General features: G+C 36.3%; 1 protein-coding gene across 7 annotated transcripts in view; it reads right to left on the bottom strand.

Annotated features, from left to right (window-relative positions):
* The window catches only part of LOC144981234 (type II inositol 3,4-bisphosphate 4-phosphatase-like), a 172,038-nt gene that overhangs the window by 77,226 nt on the left and 71,636 nt on the right, over positions 1-23,176 (bottom strand). The gene's annotated exons all lie outside the window — the stretch shown is intronic.

Here is a 23,176-nt window from a genome sequence, read left to right as displayed (position 1 = left end):
TTAAATAATCTCAAGAGTGAAGAGGAAAGAGAAGTAATGTGAATGAGTACAGCAAAGGAAGACGATGCACACAAGGAAGGAGAAAAAAAAGTAATGGTGTCCTCGCAGTGGGACATTGGGGGCTTCGGTTGGTACTTAATGTCTTATAGCAGTCTCCAAGCAGACAAAATAACATTAACTGCTTTATAAATCTAATCGCCGTCCCTTGCCAGACACTTGTCTGGGTGTTTACTCCTCTGCTCCTATTCTTGTTTCCTCCCATCCCTCATCATGCACAACTCATCCCTCCTTTTTTGAAATAGTGAAAAGAAAGCCATGCTAGAGAAAGTCACCCTGACTTTGAAATAATAAAAAAAAACTATGCAATGACAGAAAACTAAGACATAATGGAGGAAATGGAGATTAACATGCTTCACATTCACTGACAGCCCTCAAAAGGCAAACCATAGCCTTTTATACTTTATACCGTATTACACTAATGAAAGTCTCTTTTCAAAAAGACCTAGAAGTCAGTATTTATTTAACCCTAAAAGGCCCACTATATCAAAGACTTGACAGAAAATTCAAATCTTTTAGAATTGAGATGTTTTTGGAGCTCTTTGATGAAATCCACAAAAAAATTGTAATGTAATTTCTTTTATGGAGATATAGACAATATCAACAAAAAAATAGCATTTTTCAAAACAAGAAGTAGCCATTTAAAAAAAATTGAAGTGCGATTGTTCTCACCATAAAGTTTTAAAAATCAGCTTAACCTTTTCTGCCAAAAGTGTTTTTGACATTTCATGTAAGCAGTCATTTTGAAATAAGCAGGAAAAGTCATTGAGTTTAAAAGAAAACTGGACTGGGTGACCCCTTTCCAATTGCGTTCCAAATTGGAAATACCTACCTATTTGTCAGATTAACCATTCTCGCTCTGATACATCTTTTCTAACATGTTCTTATTTTTTATCTGGATATTTTTTTCTTTAAGCCCGTTTTCAGTGGAAGGGGTGTGGCCTTCTAACATGCTCACTCCTGATTGGATTAAGTGGTTGCCATAGAAATGTAGACTCAGACCGACACAGATCAATCACGGCTTACTGAGGACATCTGGTTCCAACATGGTGACGGACACATTAGCGACTGAACAGACTTCATTTGGTTCGATTCGGGAACAAATCATGATGATGAACTACAGGGCAAAAAACATTGAGCTAGGCTATATATGATGAGTTTTTTAAGGAAAGTTTGGATTATCCTAATGAGATAGGGGTTTAGGAAATGTGTGTATCAAACAAGATATGAAAGGTTAGGGTTAAAGTAGCTAATCTATGCATTTGAAGAACATTAACTTAACATAAATGAAGATACTATTAATACTGTTGATATTTCGGGAATAAAAGGCTTTTCTGTAGCTGCGTCAAAGGTGTATTGTTCAAACTGCAAAAAAAAGCCCCCAAACCAAGAGAAACTTCCTGACAGACTGCTCGAAATACATTAACATCCTCCTCTATTAAAATAAACAAAGTCAGAACCTTAAAATAAACTTTAAACGATTTGATATTAGCTAGAGTTAAAAACCAGGCCCCTTTTGCACTTCCCTCTGTGGTCTCTTCTCTTCTATTGCTCCTTCCATCTGTTCAAGCTGGCACGCGGACAAATCGGCATAATGCTGAAAATCTATTTTTTCCCCTTTTTATCTAATTGGCCCAGGATTTCTATAATGACAACACTTAATCAAATGACTTTGTTTGAGTGACAAAAATAAAATACTTTAAACGTCTGCAGATAAATTGGCTAAATGCAAATAATTACTTTTACAGGGAAATGCTGATCATTAAAGCGGTATTTCTTTTTAGTGTCTTGTCATTAAAACATACATTTAATAGATGGGAAGACCTAGTGAAAAGTGTTTGAAATACCTAGTTGTACAAAGGAGCTTTTGTTTCATGAGCCATATGTCTTATTTAGGAAATATTAAGTAGATTTCTCCTGAATGTCAGATGTCAGTTTTGTGTCTGCTTCCACTGAAACTGCAGAGATAATTGCAGACAACAATCAACTTTATATTTTAATATTTCATAAGACTTATTCATGGTGAACATGATGAAAACAAAAAAGAATTGTGCAATAAATGCAGCACTAGCAAAAAATAATCAGATAAATCAAAAGACAAAGATATGCATTTAACACAACTTTGTAATATCATCATAATTTTCTATGCATGCTTTGAAACAAACATTCTAATTTTTTGCCTTTTTTAGCTTAGTTAATTCACAGTACTGTGCCAATTTATATATGGGTTATAAATGTTTAGAAAGGAGATTGAGTTGTAAAAATGGGTTTTCGCGGTGTTCCATATAATAAATACTTGTATTGTTATACTATAAAATTGCAATTTAACCCTTTTTCTTAAATCCAAATGTGTCTTCCAGTGAGTGAATGTGTGAAATACTTAAGACAAGGCTTAAAACATAATTCCTGAAGCTATTTTGTATCTTTTTCGTTGTGTTGTTGAGCCAACCTAGTCGACAAAGGTCTACATTGTCATGACATCAAAAGGAAGAGAGTATAAAAAAATGTTGTATTGGTACATCAAAAAACAAATCATGAAGGACATTTAAAAAAAGGTAGGAAGGGTGAAAAACTGTTTCCTTTAAGACAAATTGAATATGAAGTCCTGCAATTATCCATGAAAAAAAGAAGAAAAGAAACCATCTCTAGCTGCATGTTCTCCACAGATCAAGAGAGGTCATACAGTGTCAAGATTCAAAGCAAGCAACAAGAGAACTGCAGCCTTGACAAAGAGCAGCAGAAATGTAGAGAGATACTCGACCTACATAGGTGTATTCAATGGTTATGTGGTCCTGTATAATCCTCACTGAGAACAGATGCTCAGAGGAAGTGATCGCGCTGTTCCTGATTTTTTTTCCAGTGAGACGTGGCATCTCAAACACCTAACTGTAATCCTTCAAGACTGTTCACATGACACCGTCAAGTGACTCAGCAGAACAACAAATTTTAAAACTGAGGAAGTGGATCTATGAGTAAGTTGACAGTGCTGTCAATAGTTTACCATTGTGTTATTACTCATTTTGACTTGGATGGATAATGAACAGTTTGTTCCCCCAAAAAACACACTTGATTTCTGAGAGTGGCTTTTAGTAAAGCATATAATAGAACACAAACAGAAGAAAATGTGAGAAATCTAATCTAAATCTAACACTCTGATCTGCTCTGTTTTAAAAAAAGAATACATCTTGTTATATATTCAAAGCTCTTTCTACAAAAAGGTTCAAGCAAACATCACGTTTCATGCTGTTTCCCATAAAAATATTATCAGCATGATCTTCATGCAACTTAATCAATGTAAAAAAAAAAGAAACAACAAAAACAATCTGCTTGAAAATGTTTGTTTAAAGCCATTATCTGTTAATACATGTCGGCTCATAATATACCCAATTTGTGAGCCTAATGCAGCCTATCCAGCTCCATCTGAAACCTGTCTTCTCTTCACAAAGACTTATTCCAGCATTCTTGCACGACAATAGCTGTCTTCATGCTACATTTACCTTTATGTCAGAATTGTAACACCGTGAGAAATCACCTGGGATAAGCAGTTCACAGACAAAGTAAGGTAGAAAATAAAAATGTACAATGTATGGCTTTTTATCAACTTGTCACAGTATAACATATTATACCTAGAGATACGTATATTTATGAATGAATTTTTAGACAAAAACGCTCAATGACCTTCATTAGAACCAGTGATGGAAACGTCTGGTGTGAGACTATTGTCTTGTCTCACATACGTAGGAAGACCAATGACTTATGGCCAATAATTGGGGTAAGCGCCATTTTTAATTGGACAATTTTGAAGTAAATGTATCAGCAGGTTTTTACGGGGGTACATGCGTCAGTCATAATGTCTTGTCCAAGTTTGGGTTTTTTAGTGCAGGAATGCAGTTCCGTTCGTGCACAAAACTCAATAATAATTAGATTAGACCAAAGAAACAACTGAGCTCCACATTTTAATGCGCGATGAAGTGTCCTTTATCAGAAATTAAACGAGAACTGTCTATACCTTGTTCTGTATGGTTATCTTTCTGATTGAAGTCATTTTTCACAAAAAGTGGATTACTTGATATGCAGTGCGGTGCGTTGTCATGGTAATGGCTGAACGGGCAACGACCCCGACGGCAGCATCAAAGGAAAGCAATATATCCGCTGATCGTCACGATTGGTTAAATAAAGCATCAGTTCAGAGAAAAAGTTCACCTCATACCGCTTGTTTTTGTCAAGATTATGAAGCAAAAGTTTGTTTCAGACCATGTAAGTTGGTAGCTACACATCAGACACATACAAACTAAATTCTCAAAGGGTATTTTATTAATAAATAAATCTATACATATATTACAATACAACAGTAAATATTTGTTGTACTGCTCCTTAACATTACCGTATTTCACCTACTGTATAGATGTTTGGCATAATAATGGTAAGAGTTCACTGCATCCAATCATTTTACTTCAAAAACAATCCATTATAAAGCCGACTATCTGGATCATACAACAAATTTACTTTATCAATGCAGACTTTTAAAACCGTATGACCTCGTTGATTTTTTACACCGCGCAACTTCTTGATTGATAAGAACCATAAAAAAAAGTTTCTTTGTGTCTGAGTGTGGCACTAAACTTTGGAACAGATTAAATAATAAACTCAAACATTGTTCAAATAACCAAAGATTTAAAAGAATTTATAAAGAAACTATAATTTCAGGATATGAAGATATGAGGAGTTAAAGATCAACAGGTGCTTGATTAATTCAAGATACATGTGTGAACATGTAAACTTGATTTTGTGTCTTGAAAGCTTGCAATGTGTAGGGGTTATTTTCTAGCTCAATATAAAATTGTATTCTGATTATAATCAATGAGTAATATTTAATTCAACTGAATTTTTCTAATTGTACTTATATAGCCCAATATTACAACAATACTCTTCTCACTAGTGATTGCATCAGAACATGAAATAAATCATAAAATACAATAGGTAATTGCTACACTAAACTAAACACTAAACTAACTCCTTTTCTACTACATATGTGTTACATGGCGTGTCATTCACGTTACAGTTTACATAAATGAATGTTTTCTGAAGATAATCCATAATAAATGAGCACTTGATTTTGTTACTTGGTCTGATCAGATATGGATTAGGACAACTATGCAAAACTATAAAATGAATTAACTCAGTAGGGGTGGGATTTCATAAGATTGCTTTTTCCACTCCTTTTCAAACAATAAATTGAGGTCTACATGACTTTAGTCACAATATTTAATGAATCAAATATTACTTTAGTGTGTCTTTGTTTTTGTTTGTTGGTTTATTTATCTATGCATTTCATCATTCCTGTAACAAGTTTGATAATTCTGTGATTCTCTTTTTTTATTGTATTGACTACAATTAATGCTTGAAATAAATAAAATCAATCAATCAAATCAATCATTATTCACCTGGACCTTGGTATGACGTTTGTTAGCAGCCATGTCACCTGGCTGTGATAAATTTGTGCTACATAATGGCCAACTGAGGCTTTTAGAGTGAAACATCTTTGTTTTTTAATCTTTTAGAATTTCTTTTTTCAGAGCTTCTTTCTGCTTTTCATCTCATTCTTCACCCGGTTTGAAAGCTGATTATTTTTTATGAAAGCAGAGTCAATGGTCAACAGAAGCTATAGATATTCAGGCAGTCAAAACAAGAAAAGAGATGACTGAAGAGCTTTTTAATCCTTGTAACATGGAAAAGAAAAATGTGTGATGTGGGCTAGTACAAAGCCTCTATTCCCTACAATCAAATCCTTTTTACTTTACCAAAAAAGCAGTATTTTTAAATTTACTGTCTTCTTGTTTGTTTTTCTTTTTAAAATACTTATTGTGCTGTAATGAACCTTTTGTTTGGTCCTGTAGGAGGTAAAAAGCACAAGGTAAGACCTTTCACCAAAGAAGAAGCTGCAGCGTGCTTAGAGAATAAGGACTCTGGATTTTAGTTCCCCATCATTTACACTCTAACTGTTTGCAGAAGAGACAATGAAGCATTTAATAACGGCTTCTGTCTGCAAATATGGGTTCAATTTCTGTTTAAGAAAACAATCTTAGAGGTTCTGTGGCAGAAAAAGTTTCATTTTAGACTAAGGTTTAGACGAACAGATACCATCTCCCTGATGAACTGAGTGCTTTCAGCATCGATTCAAATACTCCTTATTAATCACACACAACCTCCAGCCATTTCACACTTGTGAATTGACACGATGTCTTTAGATGTCAAAAATGCATCCATCCACTAACCTTTATCCATTTTCCAGCGTCAAGTCAGTAAAAATCCTAAATGCCGATCAATGAGAATTAGATGAATGTGAGCAAAACAGCCTGTCTGACAGGTTTCAAATGGAGTTACCACCCTGACCTGCTGTGGACCCATCAATGTTGGCTAAAACACCACTACTATTTCTAAACAAACTTTAAAAAACTGCAATACAACTTTGGAAAAATTTCAAGCTCCAAATATTGCCTTTAAATTTTTTTTCTTGCCTTGTTTAAACTTTGAATATATTTTGATTAGATCTTTTGGGTTTCTAGGAACATTATTGCTTTGTATGCCTCTTTTAAGCTGATTGTGTCATGCTCCCTTTTTTGGGAAACTCCCCTTTTTTGCTCTTCCCTCTATAATAGTCTACTTTAATTTCAAAAAGCAGTTACATGAAACAGTTTATTTGAGGCTTTTTATTAAATGCTTTTGTTTCTCTGGGCAGTTTTTGTTCATTCTTGGATGCTATATTTAAGGGTACTGTGCTTATTTCTGCAGGAGCCTTCTGACTCGTAAACAGTTGCATAAAAAGAGAACATAAATGCCTTTAAAATGCTAATGGTTTTGTGCTTGTAGAAACACAGAACAAGAAAAATCGTGCTCCCTAGATGTCAACAAAAGAATGTTGATGAAAAACCCAGTGCAAAAAATTCCTCTTTCATTTCTAATTGCTCCAGAACAATTATAACAAATGTGTAATGTGTGCTTTAATTTAACTGCCTTTGGGCTTTTTTTTTTCAAAATCACAAGTTTAACAGTCTCTGCACGTTTTACTTTTACTTATGTTAGTTTTTTTTATTTTGAAAGTGCTGCTTTTGTTGACCGAAGTTTGCTTGCATTCACTTGCGGCTTGCTACAGTTTCTCTGTTGAGCTGTGCTCTGGGCATTGAAGGAATCCCTTCAATGCCTCGATTCTTCTCACTTTAGCCATTTTGCTGTACATTTGCTGGCCTACTTGGGATCATTGTCCTCCTACACAAACCCATTTCAGCCAAGGTGTAGCTGTCAGATGAACTCTGGAATCCTTCACAAACAGTGGATCTCACAAAAGGAAGTATTTCTCAATTTGGTCAAACTTTGTAAAGCAACGCTTGTTATATATTGTGGTGCACACTGGAAATGTGAGGTTTGTACTTTCTGGAATGTTCAGGTCTTCTACCCGTGCCATGCCTTCGTATGTTAACCAAACTTGGTTGTTGTAAAGTTGTTAATCAGACAACTTCCTATTCTACCCAAACATTTGAGAGGAAAATGTGGGAGAGCCAACCATTCAGCCTGCATTCTTTGAAACCTTATAATTACCTTAAGTATACATTAATTAATTAATTGATTTTTTTTAATCATACTCTTCGTTTTTTCACGTAGAAGAGAATAATTTTTTTTGACAAATTTACTGTGAGTTTTGTATTTGAAGACCAGGAAAAAAAGAAGGAAAAGTCTGTCTAGAAAAAAATAAAAAATACATTTTGGTTCACATGAAATGTTGCATATTCATTATTTAACGGTTACTGTAAACTTCTTAATGAAAATGAAAACAATGGTTTTGATCAGAGAAACAAATCTGTGTTTTTTTCAGGTGACATTTTGTTAATAAGCTAGAAAGTGTCACAGAAGAGTCTTGCAACAGCGTTTACAATGACTTAACATGTAATTTAGCCAATTGCAATCAAGAAATTGTTCATTTCATGACAGGAACCTGTGGGACAGTAGAAGTTTGAAGCATGAACGTGGACAGAAAAAGCTTTGCTGACTCTCATTATGTGATGTTGTTTAAAGATGGGAATAAGGACAAACTTCTGGGTTCACAGAACAACCATGTTTCCAAATTGCTGAAAAGCATGCCTTTGATATTTATTGCACATTATTTTATTTTAATAGTCAATAGTGCTTTAGATGAGAGCAGAAGTTTTGGCTGCAAAGAATAGAAACTGATTTCAGCTCAGAGTAAAGTGCTTGACTTTCATTCCAGATGATTATACATATCAAAAGAAAAAGGTTATTGGAAGATCACTATGAGAGAAAAAAGATTATAAATCAAATATTCTCTATCAAAAGACAACTTCAACAAATAAATATGAATATAGCTTACATCAGAACCTTTTTACCTCAGGGAAAAAAGTTTCTAAATGCACATTTGGCGAGGGCCCATTTCTTGGCATCCCACACTAAGTTTGCGTTCAACACTGAACTAAAATACATTTAAAAAATCTAAAAGTGTGTCAAAAGATGGCATGATGTTTTACCCATAAAGAGGTGCATTTCTTCAGTGTTTGTAAATCTGCACTACATGATTCTGAACAAGCCAACAGCTTTTGCTCAGCACAGTTTGCTCAACTGTGCTGTCATCTATCCATCCATCCATCCATCCATCCATCCATCCATCCATCCATGGACTGTGGAAAGAAGCTGGAGTGGTTAGAGTAAAATCACACATGTATGGGGATAACATGCAAACTCCTCACAGAAAGATCCCAGCTGGGATTTGAACCTGGGCCTTCCTACTGTAAGGCAACCGCAACACCACTGTGTAGCCCACCTATAGATTCCATCCAGGTTGGTGAAAACTCATAACAAGACAAACAAACCTTTGGCAACAATGGAAATCATGAAAAAAAATTAAAGAGGAAGAGATGGAATAGTTTGGATAAAATATAGTGGTTCCTCAATATTGCGGGGATTACATTCTAAAACAATCCGCAATAGGTGAAATCTGCAAAGATGTTTTAATGCAAGAAATCCCCTCCTTACACACTTTATATACTTCTCTATGAACGACATAAACATATTTACACATTTCGCTCTTCTTTAACCTCTAAAAGTTTAAACCTTTATAGAGAACAAAGATCTGCTGTGATTGAAGATTTACGGAAATTTGGAGAGCTGCACGCATATGTACAAAATATGCGACATGGAGGAGATTAATCGACAATATCTACAGCAAATCTGGACACAGAACACAATATGCTATTTGAGCGGGTGTTTTTCAAACTCTTTACACAGATGAACCGAGCAAATAAAATATTTCTCTCTAATCATGGATATTGGTTTGTTTGCAAGTGAACCCTTTTGTGGATTCTTATAGTGAGGACAGGCGGACAATTCAGTAGACCGAGAAAAAGTTGTATTTTAAGTTAGAAAATACAAAAGTTATGGTTTGAATAAATAAAAAAAAAGCTATTTCAAGAAGTGTTAGGGGACATTTAATAAAAAAAAAGGGGATATGGAAGAACAGGGAAAATGTACAGTACGCCATATTTCTTTTTGCTCATTTTTTGCTTGTTTTGGGCAATCCGGCTCACCCCAACCATCTGTTGATCAGTTTTAGGTGAGTGGTTTAGTCTGCTCTCAAAAGTGCAGTGTGAAAGCAAAAAGAAGACTTTTTATTTGTTTTAACTAACTCTTCAGGGCTAATCAAACTTTGATCCCTCTAAGCACAGAATAAGGGAGACCATGGCTTCTCATTCAAATCAAGATGATAATCAAATATCTATGGAGAGTTTAAGTAGCTCATCAAAATCCAACATATAAAGGGATTAAAGCCAAATTGAGATTAAAGTACAGTCAGTTTAATTAAAAAAATGTGTTATCCATGAGAAAGTAATTTCATAAAACATAACTTTGTTATTAGAGCAGCAAACTCAGATATCCTTAAATATGTGATTCCTGAATATAATATAAATGTCCGGAATTTGGGGACTTTTTTTATCATCAACCACGGATGAATAAAAAGCTTTTCATTCTGCCGTATTTTACGTAAGAACGGCGTGACCAGTGATTTTGCAGAATTCGAAATTAAATCTCATCACAGTGAATTTAAGTCTGGCAACACAGCGGATTTATGTCATCTTATATATTTTAACCTCCCGATTCATCCAACCCCTTTACAGGCTTCTTTTCAGTGCTTGTTTTGTACGTGCAGCTAAGCATGTAATGTGATATCTACAAAAAGAGAAGTCTGTGGATTCTAATTAGTCATAATTATGTCTTTAGCTTCTAACATGAAAATGTACCAACTTCCATCTATTCAGGCTCACAAATGTTTGTTGAAGCTTAGGAATTGGGCCAATCCCACAAATAGCTTTTTGTTGGGACGTAATGCTAACTATAATAGTGCACCAGGGGGAAACCCGAGATGAAAAGTTTGAGATCCAGCCTCGCAAGTCTTGTTATGATGTTTATCATATTGAGTTTGTCTCTTTCATCTTCCATCAGGTTTGACCATTACCAGACAACAACAGCATCAGACAGTGGTAATGGAAAATATATATAGCTCACATGATTGTACTGTTTTCTTGAAGCAAGGCTCCAACAAATTTTACACAGAAAGACCAGGAGAGCTAAAAAAAATTATTACTTCACTATGTCTGCACACTTTTCTGCAGATTGCTTTTTTGTGGGCATTTTATCCAGAAATTAGAAGGGCTGGAATTGGAGATTCTTTTTTTTCCTTCAGTTTAAATAGAAGTTGACTTACTATTATTGCAATCGAGGTGTAGAAAAATCAAGTATAGAAATAGCCACTACTTCAGCATGCCCTCAAGTCATTTAGTTAATTAAGGTGCAAAACAAACACGGCAATAAACCCTGCAAGATATAACGTATTGGACTATTTAGAGGCAATTATGGCCAACGTGAGGACACTGAATTATTATATTGAGGGTTGAATTAAGCAGAAAAGCACAAAAGTCATATTATGAATTCCCCTGAGAGCCTCCTTAGAGATAAGGCAAAAGGAGAGCATGGACATTATCTTTTTTTAGTGCACCAAGCAGAATAGACAATGATGATGTAATCTTAAGGTAAACATCTAGAATGCAAACAAAAACCTATGTAACAACAGCTATCTATTCTCCTCTCTTTTTTCTTTTACACTTGGGACAAACTTTTAATTCAACAAACCTCTTAACATCAGGTTTTATTGCCTTTCTAATTTTCTTTTTCCGGCTTTTATAAGCAATATGACAAAGAAATGATTAATGGATGACCTGATGTTCCAAAATGGAAGGCACCTCTAATGCCCTATCTTTTGCTTCCAAGAAGACACACTTTTGCAGAATCCCTTTTCATTCATTGTTGACTTTCTGTGCTTGAATCACTCACAGGTCAGCGTTGAAAGGTAGAGAAAGCAAAATACAGCACAAAAAGAACCTTCTGTTAAAAATGATCAGGCTAAAGGAGACGACTGTAAATTGATGTCAGGAGAAATCTTTGGGTAAATCTTTTGCTCAGTTCTGCTGATTCTTTAACCAAATTTATGAGAAATTTGTTGTAACAAAGACCTTTGGCACAATACACAAACTCTCAGTAGAACTGTGGAATCCTCTAATGAAAAAAAAAACATACTATTGGCTCTTAACTACATTTGGGGGAATATTTTATGTTTATCTGATTGATTTTTCAGAAGGGTAATTAGTCTTTAACCACAGTAAAGTGGTTTTGTTTGAATTTGCTTTTGTCTGTCATTCTACTGTATATAGGTGATGTCCAGTGGTGTGTAGTAGTAATATTTACATTAGAATTTTTTGGTCAAAGTTGTATTCCTCAAGGTTATTATTTATTTACTTTTTGTCTGCATTTCCCTTTCTTCTTTTTTTAAGTGGATTTACAAGGAAAAAAATAGTACTTTGGACCCATAGTGACTAATTTTATGTAAAATTGAATATTAGACTTTAGAAAGAATTTCATCTGCTTAAAAACTCAAAAAAATGTTTGATATGGAGGGATGTTCAAATCTCAGAGACACAAGAACCTTGTTTGTAGTGTTTGTGAAGCAGCAGTGATATGTGGCGGGGTAGAATTACATTTTCTAATCAAAAAAATTCCCTATTAACCTGAGAAAAGGTCAGACTTGACACTTCTTCTGCAAAGTAGAAAATCAAAGGCTTGTTTTCTGCTTATCAGTTAACCCTTTAACATAAGAACTTTCAACTACTATAAGTCTTCCATTCTTTATGCAAGCAACGTTATTCCAGTGGATTCTGAAGCAGAGAAAAGCAGCTTCTGATCTCCAATACTTTAGTGTAGTGCTGAAGTGATAAATCAGCTGATTCCGTTGTAAACAAAAGTGGCATTGCGATGTTATGCAACACTTTCGATTAATAATTTGCATGTCAGTGCAAAACCGACATGAAAAGGCACTTTTTACACGTCCGAATCAGCTGATTCACAGTAATCGCGTAAACGGTTTGTGTGTGTCAAAGAGTGTGTGTTATTTAGGTGTCGCCGGTGACATCTTGTTAAAGAATTAAAGATTTACTTAAAACACTTTAAATAAGAGGTTCCTTTTTATTTCTTTACTACAAGTTTTATTTCAGCATCTGTAGATAAACCACATAAATTTGAAATTTTATTGAGAACTTAAAAACTTTTGTTGCAAATGCCTTTTGCTTATACTGTACTTTTTGACTTAACACTACTTTTAATTAAGTATTCTTTTTGGAAAATCTGCCCCCCTTCAATGATATAAAAAGAAAAGGTATTACCCAACAGATTTAAAAAGAAAAATCTTTCACTCGAGAGTTTATAAGTCTTATAATGCCTGGAAGTCTCAGATTATGCAGAAAACTAGCCCGACCAACTTTCATAGGCACTCAAAAGTCCAAAATGAAGGTAATATACAGTATTTGCATTTTTCTAAACAACTCTGCTTCGCCCAAACCTGAAGTGTAGATATGTGCATTGACATTTTGCAGAAATAGCTGCTTTTTGTGCAGCAGCTGCCTATAGACGTGCACTTCTGCACCAGGAGCACATGTGCCTCTAGTGTGCCTTGGTCCTGCTCACAAGTAAACGGATTTCTTTCCCAATAAACACGTTCTTTAAATAGATATTTCTGCACATACACAACCAAAACACAAAGAAACAGTTATTGCTTTGAACAGTTTTCTCCATGTGCAGACTGCAGATAAAATATTTTTCTGCCTTTTTCTCACATCTTGTGGCCCTTAAGTATCCTTTTAAAATCCACCTTTAAAGCTTCACTTCACACATTACTGCTCTGCTGATAACATAAAAAACACATTTAAAGACATTAACATGGTCAACCATTAATCTGCTAAATTAATTTACATTACTTTGAACATTCTTCAGGCTAAAACTGATAATCTCATGGTTATGCAGGGAAATAAATTTGAGTGAGTGGTACTTTCCCTGGGAAGTGGAATTACCCCACAGATTAGTGTAATTAGCTCGAGTATGTGGGAAGCATGTATGAACGTTAATTTTTGAATAGGGTGACAAAAAACTTTAACAACTTGCCTTGTTTAGCAGTTCTGTTTCATAAAACTTAATTGTAAGACAATTCTGTTGTACAATTGTGTTACTGCAGAATATGGCCTTCATTATTTATGCAGAATGATAAGAACCCTGTAAAAGAAAACCTGTAGCTTTTCTCCGGGCCACAGCCACACTCACCGCTCGGCTGTGGTTGAACTGGATCAAATACTTGATTTCTATTTGTTTAGGTCACACTCAGATAAAATCAGTGACACAAGATATTGTGGAGGGGAGAGACTGTCTGTGCTCAAGTATGGAAATTGGAGAAGAGCGATAGCTCAAACTGTGGGACAGTAAAACAATATCATGTTAGGAACCTAAACTGTTCGTGGTGGAAGACTTACAAAGGGCTTGGTCCAGTGAGAATGGATGAATAAGCCATGAAGCCATGCGGCAGAAGCAGTGACTTGTGATAACGAAGGCTTGTCATGGCAAAAATCTCTTATACTCCCAGACACACAAAGACACGACCATATGAATTCATATCAAATCAAATCTCACACTGAGCTGTGGAACTGGGTTAGAGTGCCTCTGCTGCTGAGTTTTAGTGATAACACGTGTAAAACTGGAAAATACAGTGTTGGACCAAGAAAATGATAGAGCAGAATAAAAAAACCAAGTTGGAGAAAAGGACAAAATGTGTCTTTGGGTTTGTTTTTGGTTGATAATGTACTCTGTGGAACTGTACAGGACACAGATTGAGTTTTTGAGTGTTGACTCTAAAGGTACATACACACCGGCCATGGTAACTTGGGTTCAAGTGGCCGGTTGGTAGTGACGTGAAGGTAGCGGCCTGAATTTTATGAAAGCAGGTCTTCCATATTTCAGAATAGAGCTGTGAAAAAGAAGCTTGAAGAAAGATTTGTGGAATTTGCACAAAGTCTCTTCCAACTATATGGACATGCACTAGTAACCAGTAAAAAAAAAACAAAAGAAGAAGAACCCCCTCCCTGCTTATCTGGTGTATGAACACCACTGGCTGAATCCACATTTATGAAACCGCCACACATGCCCGGTGTGGCGGTATCTTAATGTTACATGTACACCTGGCTTTGAAACACACCTTTAAGCGACTGATTCCAATGAAAAGTTTATATAAATGCGTGCAGATGCGCGTTTTGAGCTTCTTTGTTTGAAACTCCTGTGTTCATGCTGGCTCTACATATGTACTTTGAACGCGTGTTGAAGTAAACCAGTGGAATTTTAACCAATCAGGGATTCAGATTTGGTAGTGACGTATGGGTAGTCTTTTTCCGGACTCGGAAGTGCCTACTATTTGGAAATTGAACGGAGAAATTGATAATTGTGGTTTGTGCCCGACCTGAAACACATGACACCAAGTCTTACATTTATAGAATAGAGATGTGAAAGAGAAAGCCTGGAGCAAGATTCACATGATTTGCACCAATTTGACATTTTGCATCAAGCTTCTTCCATCTGTGAGTACATGCACTGGTATTGGGTAGTGACCGAACACCATATGTTAAAAGTTGTTTCTAGATGTTATGTTCACAAGTTCTTGAAGGCACTACTCATGTGCGGTGTGTATATCCAGTGCCTTTGCGAAAGTATTTGGCCCCCTTGAACTTTTCAACCTTTTGCCAGATTTCAGGCTGTAAACATAAATATATAACACTGCATTTTTGTTCTGAAGAATCAACAAGGGGACACAATCATGAAGTGGGACAAAATTGAATGGATATCTCAAATTTTTTAACATTTAATATTGGGTGCGCAGAATTTGCTGTGATTACAGCTGTAAGTCACTTGGGGTATGTCTCCATCAGTTTTGCACATTGAGAGAATTAAATTTTTGCCCATTCCTCCTTGAGGAATTTCGCATTCCATCCAACCACACTGAGCTAGAGCTCAGTGTGGTTGGATGGAATGCGTTTGTTAATTTTCAGTTCTTTCCACAGATTCTCGATTGGATTCAGTTATGGACTTTAATTTGGCCATTCTAACACCTTGTTATGTTTATTTGTGAACAATTCCATTGTAGATTTTGCTTTACGTTTGTGATCATTGTCTTGCTGGAAGACAAATCTCCGTCCCACATTCTGGAATAAAAACCAGACTCCATCAGGTTTGCTTCCAGAATGGTCCTGTATTTGGCTCCATCCACCTTCCTATCAATTCTAACCATCCTCCTTGTCCCTGCCGAAAAAAGTAGACCCAAACCATGATGCTGCCACCACCATGTTTGACAGTGGGGATGGTGTGTTCAGGGTGATGAGCTGTGTTGCTTTTATGCCAAACATGACGTTTTGCATTGTTGCCAAAAAGTTGATTTTGGTTTCATCTGACCAGAGCACTTTCTACTACATATTTGGTGTGTCTCCCAGGTGGCTTGTGGCAAACTTTAAACAACACTTTTTATGGTCGCCCGGGCGGCGGTTGTTCCCTGCCGGTTCCCGTGTGGCGTTGGGGGGATTCCCGCTGCCGCTGCTGCTGCGGTGGGGGTCTTGGGGTGGGGATGGCTGGGCACTCTCCCTCCTTCTTTTCACGTTCCACCATCCATTTTAGAAGAACATAAAACCTCACCTGAGCACTGGTGTTAGCTCACCTTTGCACTAATAGCTTGCATGACTGAATGACTGAAATATTTCACACTAGTTGGTTATCAGGCATAAGTATGCGTGTGAACACTATCTGTTTTGTGTACATGTCGACAGGTGGACATTTTTGCAGCTAGCAGGTGTGTTTATAACATTTGAGTGTGTGTGTGGACAGGCCCCGCCCTTTTTGTACTACATTTGAACCTTACCATAATGATTAACAACCAGTAAACTTGTTGCTGTATGCTGCTTCATGGTCTTATCCCCCTTCCCCTCCTATTATCACCCCCTACCCCCCCCTCTCTCTAGCGTCCCTCTCTCTTCTTCCCCTCTTTCCTTTTCCGTCCGGTCCAACACCATAGATTTTCAGACATGATTGAAATTAATAAAGTTTGGCCTCAATTACAAAAGGGGTTTATTCAGACATACCTTTGGTTTGTCAGAAGATTAATAACCCCTCTTGTTAAAGCAAAATATGTCCAACACAAGAGGCCCTCAGCTCTCGTCTGTCTGCCCAGCTGTTGGACAGGACAAGTTAAGAAAAAAAAAAAAAAACAACACTTTTTATGGATATCTTTAAGGGGCGACCATGGTGCAGTGGGAGGGCGGTCGACCTCTGATCGGAAGATTGCGGGTTCGATTACCGCCTTGCCTGCCCATGTGCCGCCCTTGAGCAAGACACAGTGTTTGGCAGCGGAGCCGCCACCAGTGTGTGAATGGGACTGTGACCGTGAAGCACTTTGGACCTTTGAAGAAGATAGAAAAGCGCTCTATAAGTATACGCCATTTACCAAGAAATGGCTTTGTTCTTGCCACTCTTCCATAAAGGCCAGATTTGTGCACTGATTATTGACTTATGGACAGACTCTCCCACCTCAGCTGTAGCTCTTTGCAGTTCATCCAGAGGGATCATGGGCCTCTTGGCTGCATCTCTGATCAGTCTTCTCCTTGTTTGAGCTGAAAGTTTAGACGGTGGTCTGATACTGCTTCAATTTCAATACTATCGCTTGCACAATGCTTCTTGGGATGTTTAAGGCTTGAGAAATCTTTTTGTATCCAAATCCAGCTTTAAACTGCTCCACAACAGTATCTCAGACCTGCCTGGAGTATTCCTTGTTCTTCATGATGCTCTCTGCGCTTCAAATGGACTTCTGAGACTATCACAGAGCAGGTGCATTTATACGGAGACTTGATTACAAACAGATAGATTCTATTTATCATCATTAGTCATTTAGGTCAACATTTGATCGTTCAGAGATCCTCACTGAACATCTGGAGAGAGTTTGCTGCAGTGAAAGTAAAGGGGCTGAATAATTTTGCACACCCAATGTTTCAGTTTTCTATTTGTCAAAAAAGTTTGAATCATCCAATAAATTTCATTCCACTTCATAATTGTGTCCCACTTGTTGTTGATTCTTCACAAAAATTGCAGTTTTATATCTTTTTATGTTTGCAGACTGAAATGTGGCAAAAACTTGAAAAGTTCAAGGGGGCTGAATACTTTCGCAAGGCACTGTAGCTCAAAAATTACAAATGTGGCCTATAGTCTTATTGCTGCAATGGTTGAGCATGTGTGTGTGTGTGTGTCTATGCAGAATGAGGGAGAACATAATATCCACAGTGATCCTTTTTTAGATGAAAAAAGCTACAGGTGGGTCCCACTGTGCTTTAGAAAACCAAGGAGCCGCTTGTTCTGTGTGAAATAACAAACGATCTGTCAGATCAGCAAAGATCAAAGCTCAATCGGTAAAAATATTTCTGGTTATGTATGCAGGTGATTGTGGGGAGGTTTTATTTTTTTCATTTTCCCTTTATATCGGCCACAGCATTTAAATCTCTGCGATTTTTAAAGTTTTAGTAAAAATCCCTATAAAAACAAACATAAACAGCAGAGTATTTTCCCACCACACAATAAATATTTCATTTTTTGAAGGCATGAAGTGTTTACGTATTTGAAACTAATTACTGCTGTGATACAGGAAAAATATTAATAACATATTCTTGAATAAAAATTTAAGAGATAAAACTCAGACAGATTTTAAAAAGAGAGTTGAATTATCAGATTTTATTGCATAGTTGGGCGCAACTTACTCAGGTGCAACTTTTATGGGATTTTCTGAAAATAAATAGCAACAACTGCTAGAGGGCGCTAAAGGTGCATGTTTCAGTACACTGACAGCAACGCAGAAGAAGCGCCGCTCAGTTACACGCCGGGCTTAGCAGAATTTTTCCAAAATGACACAGAGGATAAAGAATTAAATGGATTTAGGGATTTGAAGTGACATAAAGAGTTTAGTTGACTTGTTAGCATGTTCTTTATGTCGTGGTTATCTGAATGATTGTTCATATGTTGTACTAATGCACTAGATTCCTGTTTCATTGTGTTACAACAGTAACACGTGCATATTTAGTCTTTTATTGTTATCTATTCCGTTATTACAATTGACCTTTTAAGATGAAATATCTGTTATTATTATAGTGCGCTTTACATATGATTTTTTTTGTCTTCCAGAGCGATTCATAGTCCAAAAAATATATTCGATGGTTTCTAAAATAACAGATTAACAAGTGTTTCAGTATTAAGTAAGTTTTACCGCAAAGACAGCGGCTGCAAAGTAAACACAAAGGAGAAAGATTAAAGCGAGACTTTACTGGATACTCTCAAAAGTTTTAAGTGAAAAAGGGCAGAAAAAAAGAATTCCAGAGTGGAATTTTTTATTCAGTTATTTGCTATGCAATCACCTCTGCAAAATTCTCTTTTGCAAACATATTCATCAAATAGATTGGGAGACAGTAGAAATCAACAAAATCAATGGGATTTGCTCTCTTTGTCTTAATACTGCACTGATCAGTGACAGCAGGGAGAAAGGCAATAAGGCCAAACTGCAGCTGGGTCTCTCCTCAGACTCCACTTACACAGAAATTATTATTTCCTGCTGCTGGATGCCAGAATATATTGAGCTATGTTTTCAGAAGTAAAGTGCAAGAACTGGGAATTCAGGAGGGAAGAGTTTATACAGAAAGTAGAGTAAATAAAGTTTGCAGATAGAATCACCATGGAATATTGAATAGAGATGTGTGAATGAAGCCATTGCAGCATGAATATCTTGCTGTTAAACAGGTCTGCCCAAACCAAGTGTCTGTGCTTTTCTTCTGGTTGAAAAAACTATTTCTGAGAAAAAAACTGGTGTATAAAGAATCCAAGAGTGGCATAAAATTCTGTTTTAGATCAGAGTTTTTGTGCCTTATTAAATCATACTTTCAATTCATTTTGATGCCAGTGGATCACACAATACTGTTGCTCAGTGTAAAATTGACTAGCATATTGTGTCTTGTAGGGAAAAAAATTTGATTATCATTTCTGTTGCCTTTGGTGACTACAAAACATACAGTCACCCGACAGTGCTGTGAATTTGTCCCCAAACTGTCAGGATTCCTCACAAAAGTGACCCAAATCAAACTGGTGTTGTCTCGCAAGAAACAAAAACAATCTATGACAAACATGCTAAAAGGCCTTCCATGAAAGCAAGTGTGAGACCTGAGGGAGCTGCTGAAATGCAAAGAACTCACAGAAATGTAGGATTGAGCCCTGCAGCCCAGCAAACATCACCAAAGGGTCAAAGTAGGAAGAAAGGATGCTCAGTGTGTTGCTGGCCAAACACCAATTTCCTCTACACACACACTGAGCGGTATGTAAATGAAGAGCTTATAAGAAGAAGCTAGGCAAAGCCATATTGGTTTGGAGAGTCGCTGAAGAGAATCAATCCTGGCCTCCTGGAGATAAAGAAGTAGTGCATTCTGTCTGCTGAGTGAAGCAGCTCAAATTAACTGACTTTCTGCAGGAACTGCCTGAGTGGGGATTAGGGCATTGTATTAAAATGAAGCATCTGTTTGGGCAGAAAGAATTGCGTTTCTGCCCATGTCAGTGCTGCAGTTTCTGTGCTGCTTGGCCAGCAGAACTAATTTGGACTGTGAGTCACTGACTCTTCCATAGGTCAAAAAGCCCAGAGTGAATCATACAGAGTCATGTAAAGCTGCTCATCATTCAAATGTTTGGTCCCTGAATGAGCCACCAAACAAACAGCGTATCAAATCCAGACCATATCTTTGGTGTGTCACTGTGTGTTATGCATGATTCACTGTCAGTGTAATTCATTCAAGCTCCAGTGACACACAGGAGACAGCTTGTCAAACGCAGCATAAAATGTGTGTGTTCTTGTAGTTTCTGTGCATGCAAATTTCTTCAGATTTCTTTGCAAAAGTAACACTAAGACAAACTAAAAACCTATAAGAATTTAATGTTTCTGGACACTCCTCAGTTTTAAAATTGACCTTTTATCTGTTTCTTTTAAGTACTGTTGAATATTAGTTCAATCTTAGGAAAACAGAAGAATTCAGTTCTCTATTGATTTATCAAAAGAGACTAATCATAAATAACATCTTGTAATGGTTTAAGGCCACAAGTCCCTCCATTTCCACATTCAAGGCTAACAATGACAAAAATCAGATGACACTTTCAATGCAACATTGTTTCAATTTAAAGACCAACTCAAATGAAAATTGTGTTTTTTAACATGTTCTTGTGTCATTTTTCTCATTACGGAGGAAATATATAAAGAAAATTAAGCTTAGCATTACATTTATGAGGCTTTTCTTTTTGTTTCTTTTTAATCGTTGTGAATCAGGAGCAGACTAATCCATACCATTTGAAAAAAACTTGTTGCAGTGATGTAGCTGCTACTGTCGCAGGGCCATGCTCCGCTCCATTATAATGCATCCACTTACAGACAAATAGATCCATTTACGTCTTTGATTTCTTCGTCTGTGCTGGCATCTGGCTCAAAATGGATAGGGACGATATTTTGCTCGCCATTTTTGTTGCTTCTGTAATGTTAGGTTGGACTTGTGAAGGGTTGTAAGCTAGCCGGAGATACCGTAAATAAAGGGATGATAGGAAAAGGCGGAAGGCTTACTCTCCCCCAACAGTCCCGCCTACAACTCTGAGGTGAATTTCTAATGAAATACTGCCGCTCTGCAGGAAACATGTCCTAGAAAACATACGCAGGTTTTTTTTAATTCGGCTAAAAACTGCACAATCCTAATTAAAAGACCACTGGGAACAATTTTAGAATAGATCAAAAGATGATTGAAGTGGGTCTTTACATTAATCTAGTTTGCCATTTAAAGGATTCAATTATTTTGAGGATTTAAAAAAGTCTCTATGGATAGATGTAGCACAATTAGATGATATATTTGATTTTTGTTTTTTATATAGTGTACTGTAATAAATTAAAAGAAAATACAAATTCGAGCATGTTCTGCACACTTTACTATTGTAAAATGGAGTATGCAAACATCCTCAAATGTGAACTCTCCACTTTCATTCAGTTTCAAACACATTAAAAGCATATCATGTCATTTGATGGATCTCTAATTATGACAAAAAAATCACTAAATATGAAATCTACAATGCTGCATTTAAACTACGTATTTTGAGAACAATGAGGATTTTCTTTCCTCGTTCCCCCCTCACTTCCTGCTGTTAAACCACTTTTGCTTTTGATTCCAGTTTGCCCCCCTGTGAATATAGATTAAAACCTATTCTGGTACCAATATGACAAAAAAGACTGGAGAATAGCCAACAATTTCTGAAACAAATTCATAATAAGAATTGAAAAACTGATTTTTCCTTCTACTTTTGAGATTTCACCTCACAGCTTTTTAAAAGATTGTATCTGAGCAACTGCATTCATGTTCAGTATAATACTTTATAAAGACAGGATAATAACAGCCATTTCAGAGTACAGAAGCAATCTGAAACTTTGAATTTTAGAAAGCCTTTTTCATTTATCATATGAAAATATGTCAGGGCTACAAGTACTATGCCAGACCTTCATGTTGTCTTAGGGGAAAAAAAAGACTTATGACAAAATGAGACCCCAATGAGACAGCAGAAGAATGCTTGGACTGCTTTTGTAAATAAAGCTTGGGGTGAACACTGTACAAATACGCAGGTGTCATTACTTTTACGGAAGCTAAACTCCTGGACACAGTCACGGTCAGTTATTTGGAGTCACAGACAGAAAATGAAAAGTATTTAAGAAAAAAATAAATAAAGAGAAGCAAACAAACAAAAATAAATATTACTGAAGAGAGTTTCTTTTCAAATATAACTATAGCATGCGGTGCATTAGCACAGAAATATTTGTTTTCATGTTTAGTTTAGGCTAACATGCTACTAGCTCAGAAGAATTGTTCATTTTTTGTTCACTACAAATTTACTTCAGAATCCACAGAAACCATTTGAATCAACAGAAGAAGAAAAAAACAATAAATTCAAATACAGCCAGGTGTTAAGGTTTATTACCAGCACTTTAGAAAGGCATAGTTTGCACCTTGGATTGGTCAGAATTAAACACTTCCCCCTGCTTCAAATGCAGCAGATCTCAGAATTTATACCGTCAAAAATAAAGTGTGTACAAAAACTCTATAAGAGTAGATCCTGCAACACAAGATTAGCTCTTCCTGTTCACATTTTAAATACATTATATTTTTGTGAGACACAAAAATCCTACCAATATGTATTACCTATTTAAGGCAGAGGCTGACATAGAACCTTTTATTACTATAAAGGTTAAAATGTTTTGGGAAGAAACTATTTGGACAAAAGTGTTCCTAAAGCATCTTAAAGTTGTCTGTTTCAAAGCTATACCTTAAACGCCTCGTTTGTAACTAAGCAGATTCAATGCAGTGCTAAGGCTGTTACAGAAAACACATTTATTTCTTCAATCTACAACAAAAGATGGAGCCAATCACCACAATATCTCTGAAGCAAATCAAACTGGAAGCCTCTGCAGCATTCCTGCTGTTGCCCCTACAATGAAACAACCGTTTTTTCACAGTTTAGGCCACGTTTGAGGCCCCCTGCAAAGTCTAGTTCTTTGGAGTTTAAGGTCTAAATATAATTCCAACAGAAAACCACGGGTATGCCA

The sequence above is a fragment of the Oryzias latipes genome, chromosome 1 (assembly GCF_053564925.1).
Source record: "Oryzias latipes strain Hd-rR chromosome 1, Olatipes_Hd-rR_3.1".
NCBI classification, from domain to species: Eukaryota; Metazoa; Chordata; class Actinopteri; order Beloniformes; family Adrianichthyidae; genus Oryzias; species Oryzias latipes.
Note: the sequence above shows the minus strand (reverse complement) of the source record. Positions and strands in the feature narration are given on the sequence as shown.